Here is a 6712-nt window from a genome sequence, read left to right on the forward strand (position 1 = left end):
GCTTGTCCCTGGGGACCTTAACAAGAGTTACTTCTTTCGTGCTTTTCCAGAAACAACTTGAGGTATTTATTTAGAGCAGATGGATCTCCAAGATGTCCTATAGGGGGCAGTGTCATCCTTGGAGCTGACTTCCCTGAAGACAGTTTCCCAGTGTTGGCAGCTCCAGTTCACATGGGATGGGAAGACAAGTGTGATGATTTGGGCCTAAAATCCCAGCACTCAGAAGGCAGAGACAAGATCTTTGCTAGTTCTAGGCCAGCCTTGGCTATATGATGAATTCAAGCTAACCTGGGCTACTTTGTGAGACCTCGGTTCATACACACGCACAAATATGAAACCACAAAGCACAGAGGGTAAGATCTGTCTGTACACATCATGCATGTTACCCTGTGGCATGCTGTCTTATTTCCACTAATGGTCAAGGCACAGATGCAAAACTCTTGTTTTCAGTAGTTGTCCTTGTTAGTTTTTCTTTTCACCTTGATATGAACTAGAATCAGGCTTTCAGTGTGATCTAGATCATCTGGGAGATGAGCCTCCGGGCAGATCAGGAAGAATTGTCTATTTAAGGTAATGGGAGTGGGCAGCACCCTTTCCTGGGCTGCAGTCCCAGACTGAATAAAAAAAGAAAAAGCCAGCGGGGTGTTGGTGGCCCACACCTTTAATCCCAGCAGAGGCAGGAGGATCTCTGTGAGTTCGAGGCCAGCCTGGGCTACAGAGCGAATTCCAGGACAGCCTCCAAAGCAATACAGAGAAACCCTGTCTTGAAAAACCAAAAAAAAAAAAAAAAAAAAGGAAAGGAAAAGGAAAAGGAAAAGCTGGCTGAGCACCAGTGCTCATCTCTCTCTGCTTCCTGACTGCAGATGAATGTGACAGCTGCCTTGAGCTCCTGCTACCATGACTTCCCTGTCACCATGGACTGTACCCTTGCCTTGGGAGCCAGAAGAAACCTTTCCTCTCTGAAATTGCTTTAAGCAAGACAGTTTATCACATCGGCAAAAAAAGAAATGCATATAGCGTGGACCGAGGGGGCTGGCCACGGGTCCAGCATCACAATCCTTGTGGTAAGAAGGTGTCAAAAGCTCAGCATGGTTGAAAACACCTGTAATCCCAGCTCAGGAGGCTGAGACAGGAGGATCACCTTGAGTCAGAGGCCCCGTCAAATAAGATCATAGAGTTAAAATGAAGCAGGGCGGTGTCTTAGTCTAACTTGGTGCTTTAGCCTGCCATCCTAGCTGTGCAGATACTGAAGTGAGGGGGCAGGGCTCAGTAGTTACAGGCCAGCCTGGGCAACTCAGGCGCTGCCACCAAATAAAAAATCGAAGCCAGGTGTGGTTATTCACTCCCTTAATCTCATCCTCAGACTGTGGGAGCAGGAGTGTAGCACCAATAATATAACCCAGAGACAGATAGTAGGAGTAAAGCTGAATATCAGAAAAGCAGAGCGGCCAGCTACTAGAGAGTTCTCACCTCTCCAGACCACTGCTCCTCATGTTCACTGAGACTGCCTAGACTGCAGTGGTCCCCACCAAAAATCCCGATTGCTCCTGAGACTGCACTGAGCTCCTTATATACTCTCCAGCATTGGGATTAAAGGCAGGAGCTCTGTTTCTCTCTTAGACTGATTCACTCTGATGTCTTCCTGGGTGGCCTTGAACTCACCGAGATTCATGTGCTTCTGCCTCCTGAGTCCTGGGATTAAAGGTGTGGCTACCACTGCCTGGCAGTACTAAATAAACTGAGCGTGGCAGCACCCAGGAGGCAGAGGCAGGTGGAGCTCTGTGAGTTTCAGGCCTGTCTGCTAGTCTATATAGTGAGTCTCTATCTAAGAAAACAAATGAGGGAGTGTGTATTGTTTGGTTCAGTGCTCACCCAGGAAGCAGAGGCAGGTGGAGCTCTGTGAGTTTCAGGCCTGTCTGCTAGTCTATATAGTGAGTCTCTATCTAAGAAAACAAATGAGGGAGTGTGTATTGTTTGGTTCAGTGCTCACCTGGCTTGCACAAGGCCCTGGGTTTCTCAGATGATCAACAAGTGTAGCTGTTGTTGGACAGAAGCCTGATCTGCAGGGCACTGCCCAGCTTCCTGTGTCCTTCTCCAGGTCTGAGACATCTTTATGGCATTTGGTGCTTAGTGGAGGAGGGAGCTTGGTTTGCAGTCCCTTGGCATTGTCACTCATTCTCCATGTGACATTTAATTTGTCACTTCTCTTTTCTGGACCCTGGGAACAGAGACACTGGGTGAAGCTGACTGCTGATTCAGAGTTCTGACCACTAGGAGCCCCTGAGTCAGTGGGAAGAAGCCGGTGGTGGCGAACTTCAACATGGTTGAGGTTAATCCTGAGACCTGAGCTGTAATCATGCTGGTTGGCAACCTGACCATGCTGGGTAGTATTTTTGTCAATTTGACACAAACTAGGGTCATCTGGGAGAGGGAGCCTCAACTGAGAAAATGCCTGCAGCAGACTGACCTGTAGGCAAGCCTGGCTGGCATTTCTTGATTAATGACTGACGTGGGGAGCCCAGCCCACTGTGGGTGGTACCACCTCTGGGCAGGTGGCCCTAGGGGTATGAGAAAGCCATGGGGAGCGAGCCAGTTTGCAGCCCTGCTTCATGGTTCCTTCCGTGATGGGCTGTGATCCGGATGTGTTAGGCAAATTAACCTGTCCTCCCAGGCTGCTTTCCATCAGAGTGGTTTATCACCCCAGTAGAGACAAGTCAGGACAGACTCGGTGCAGAGTGTCATGGGTCAGGGCAGAAGTGATCTCGTCTTTTAGAGATAGGGTCTCATGTAGCCTAGGCTGGTTTAGACATGAGTCATTCCACTTAGTTGACTTTTTTTGTTTTATTGTGTGTATGTGGCCTCACTTGCTATGGACTGTTTTTATTTAAACAGAGGGCAGGAGTGTGTTCTCTCCTTCCCACAGATTGCACAGATTGAATTTGGGTGATCAGGGTTGGCAGCAGACGTCCTTACTAAGTCGTCTCGCTGCCCAGCCCCCCAAAACAAAGTCAGGGAGGCTGGGCATGGGGTACCACACTCTTAATCCCCACACTCAGGAGGCAGAGGCAGGCAGATCTTTGAGTTTGAAGCCAGCCGGGTCTACAGAGTGAGCTCCAGGGCAGCCAGGGTTTTGAAGAGAGACTGTCTCTAAAAATAAATTTAAAAATATATAAAGCCGGGCGTTGGTGGCGCACGCCTTTAATCCCAGCACTCGGGAGGCAGAGGCAGGTGGATCTCTGTGAGTTCGAGGCCAGCCTGGTCTACAGAGCGAGTGCCAGGACAGCCTCCAAAGACACAGAGAAACCCTGTCTCGAAAAACAAAAAACAAACAAACAAAAAAAGAAAATCCGAAAAAAAATATATATACAAAAACAACAACAACAAAAACAAAAATCCAAAAACAAACAATAACACAAAGCCAAGGTCAGGGACTGGGAACAAGGCTCAGTCAGAAAAGTGCTTGTCTTGAAACCAAAGGCGGCCGGGCGTTGGAGACACACGCCTTTAATCCCAGCACTCAGAGGCAGAGGCAGGCAAAGCTCTGTGAGTTCGAGGCCAGCCTGGTCTACAAGAGGTAGTTCCAGGACAGGCTCCAAAGCCCAGAGAAACCCTGTCTCAAAAAAAAAAAAAAAAGAAAAGAAAAGAAAAAGAAAACATAAAGGCAGTGCCCACCTCATCACTGGGGAGGGAGACAAAGATGGGAAGGTTGTGGCACTTGCTTGCCAGCCAGACCGGCCCCAATGAAAGACCTGGCCTCAGAAAATAAGCTGAAGACTGGAGAGATGGGTCAGTGGTGAGTGCAGGCTGCTTTTGCAGAGGGCCTAGGTTCAGTTCCCAGCACACTGCATGAAACCATTTCCAGGGCTCTGCTCTACTTGGGCACCTGCATGTGTGTGGGCATATAAACTCATGCAAGTACTCAAAAATAGTAACATATTTTGTTTTTTGTCGTCCCTTCCCCCCCGTGTCCCCCCCCCCGACAGGGTTTCTCTGTATTGTTTTGGAGCCTGTCCTGGAAATCGCTCGGTAGATCAGGCTTGGTCTCAAACTCACAGAGATAGATCTACCTGCCTCTGCCTCCCAAGTACTGGAAATAAAGGCGTGCGCCACCACAGCCCAGCTCAAAAATAGTAACATATTAACGTTTATCTGAAATAGAGAAATTGAGGAAAACACCCAGCACCAGCCTCTGGCCACCACATGTGGTAGCTTGGCCTCCCAACACACCTGGAACACGGTGGGTATGCTTCGGCTCTGGCAGGGACTGAAATTTTTCCAGACTTTGCAGCTAAGTTAATTATATGCCTTGAGGTCATTCAAGAAATGTAGTCAAAATGCCACCCACTGTGTCCTCAGTCATTTTCATCTAACTTGTCTCAAGAAAATGGAAACAACTTTCTCAGGTAGGGGTTTTTACAACCTAAACTGAGTACATAGATTTTAATCTTTTTTTTTTCCTCGAGACAGGGTTTCTCTGTATTGTTTTGGAGGCTGTCGGTCCAGCCTGGCCTCAAACTCACAGAGATCTGCCTGCCTCTGCCTCCCGAGTGCTGGGATTAAAGGCATGCCCACCACCACCCGGCTAGCTTTTAATCTTAAAGCATGTTCTCATTTATTTATTTATTTATTTATTTATTTATTTATTTATTTATTTGGTTTTTCAAGACAGGGTTTCTCTGTATTTTCTTGGAGGCTGTCCTGGAACTCGCTTGGTAGACCAGGCTGGTCTCGAACTCACAGAGATCCGCCTGCCTCTGCCTCCCAATTGCTGGGATTAAAGGCGTGTGCCACCAACGTAAAGCATGTTCTCTTCCACGCCTTTGATGAGAATAGTGGTGTGTGCATGTGAGGGGGGAGCGTGTGTGTGTGTGTGTGTGTGTGTGTGTGTGTGTGTGTGTGGTGTGTGTGAGGGGGTGTGGACGGTGTGTATGTGTGTAGTGTGTGTGTACATGCATGTGGTATGTGTGTATATGTGTGGCATATGGTGTATGTGTGGTATATGTGGTATATGTGGTGTGCATGTGTGTGTGGTGTGTGTGGTATGTGTGGCGTGGTATGGTAATCATTTTCTGAAAGCAGCCAATGAGTTGACCGAAACCTTAAACAATGCAAACATCCCAGAAGTGCTGGAAGCAGCTTGAGGACATGAGTGATAACATCAGCTGGGCTTCCAGTGCCATTCTGGGTCATTTGGAATTAAGTAACTCTTTCCTTTGCAAGCTCTGAAGCTGGCTCTGTGAAGAGTCCCTTCTTCCTCTCCCATGCCGTGTTTTCTGTGCAGTTGAATAAATGCAGAGCAAAGGTCCTTGTTTGGGACAGGCACACTAGACAGACAGGTACAGACAACAGGGTCAGATCACAGACACACCACAGACAGACTTAGACAGGCCAGGAACCACAGACTGCAGACAGATGGAAGACACAGGGAGATAAATAGAGAATTCAGATTTGGGCTTACTTTTGGTCAAAGTAATCAAGATTACTTTCTTTCTATATTCCTTAATGCGACATTGATGCAAGGGTCTCACTCTAGCCCAGGAATTCCCTTGGAATTCCCTTTGTAGCCCAGGTTGGCCTCAAACTCACAATGACGTCTTCCAAATGTTGGCGTTACAGGCATGAGCCTCCACATCAAAAGCTGCCATCTGTCTGTCTGTCTCAGCTCAGGGAACATTTTGTCAGTCTGACTGAAGAAAATGACAGGGCAAGCAAGCTGTGACTCTCAGCAGCTGCGGGGAGGAGGGAGATGTTTGGAAATAATGAGCCACACTGTTTGTCTTGGAGTTCAAGAAGGCAGGTGGCTTCAGCAAAGACGGTGGTCTGCAAGCAGCTGTGTGGGGTCGGACGTCTTCAGGGAAGCAGAAGAAGTCCAGTCAGGCTGAGCTGTGGAGATAAACAACTGCAAAAACCTTTTTTGTTTGTTTTTGGTTTTGTGCTTTTCTTTGGTTTTTTCGACAGCGTTTCTCTGTGTAACAACAGTCCTGGCTGTCCTGGAACTTGATTTGTAGACCAGGCTGACTTTGAACTCAAAGAGATCCACCTGCCACTGCCTCCCAAGTGCTGGGATTAAAGGCAGTGAGCCACCACCGCCCATCTTAAAAACTATTTTTTAAGCTAGCAAACAAACAAACCCCAAAGTATTTCCTGGCAGGGACAGTTGTGTGCACGTGAAGAGGTCAGAGTACAATTTGTGAGAGTCCCCCCTTCCACCATGTGTGTTTCAGCAGGGATGGAACTCGGGTCATCATGCTTGACTGCAAGCACCTCTACCCCGTGAGCCGGCTCCTGAGCCCCAAGGCCCCTCTCTTAACTGTAACAGTAACTTCAGCCTTAGTCTCAAGTTCAGTAGTATCAACATCAGGTAGCACATGGAGGTAGCTCTTCTGCCGGGCTTCTCTCTGTGGTGGAAACATCAAGGATTCACCCACGCAGCAGGCATCCCTGCTCTGCAAACCCCCCCCTCCCCCGTGGGACAGTTGAAACTGTCAAGAGAGTGGTTTGTGTGACTTGCCTCACGCTAATGGCTTAGGCAAATGTGTCTGTGGGCAAGTGTTACTCAATTCCCCAGAGAAGTGAGCTGGCTTCCTGCAGCTGGCAGACAAGCCTTCGTGTTTATTCTCTCTCCTCTATCATAGCCTATAACTCTTTTCTTTACTCTTGAGACATGGTCTTGCTACAGCTCTGAAAACTCATGCTGTGCCTCTGTCTCTTG

The sequence above is a fragment of the Mesocricetus auratus genome, unplaced genomic scaffold (genome assembly GCF_017639785.1).
Source record: "Mesocricetus auratus isolate SY011 unplaced genomic scaffold, BCM_Maur_2.0 Super-Scaffold_100022, whole genome shotgun sequence".
NCBI lineage: Eukaryota > Metazoa > Chordata > Mammalia > Rodentia > Cricetidae > Mesocricetus > Mesocricetus auratus.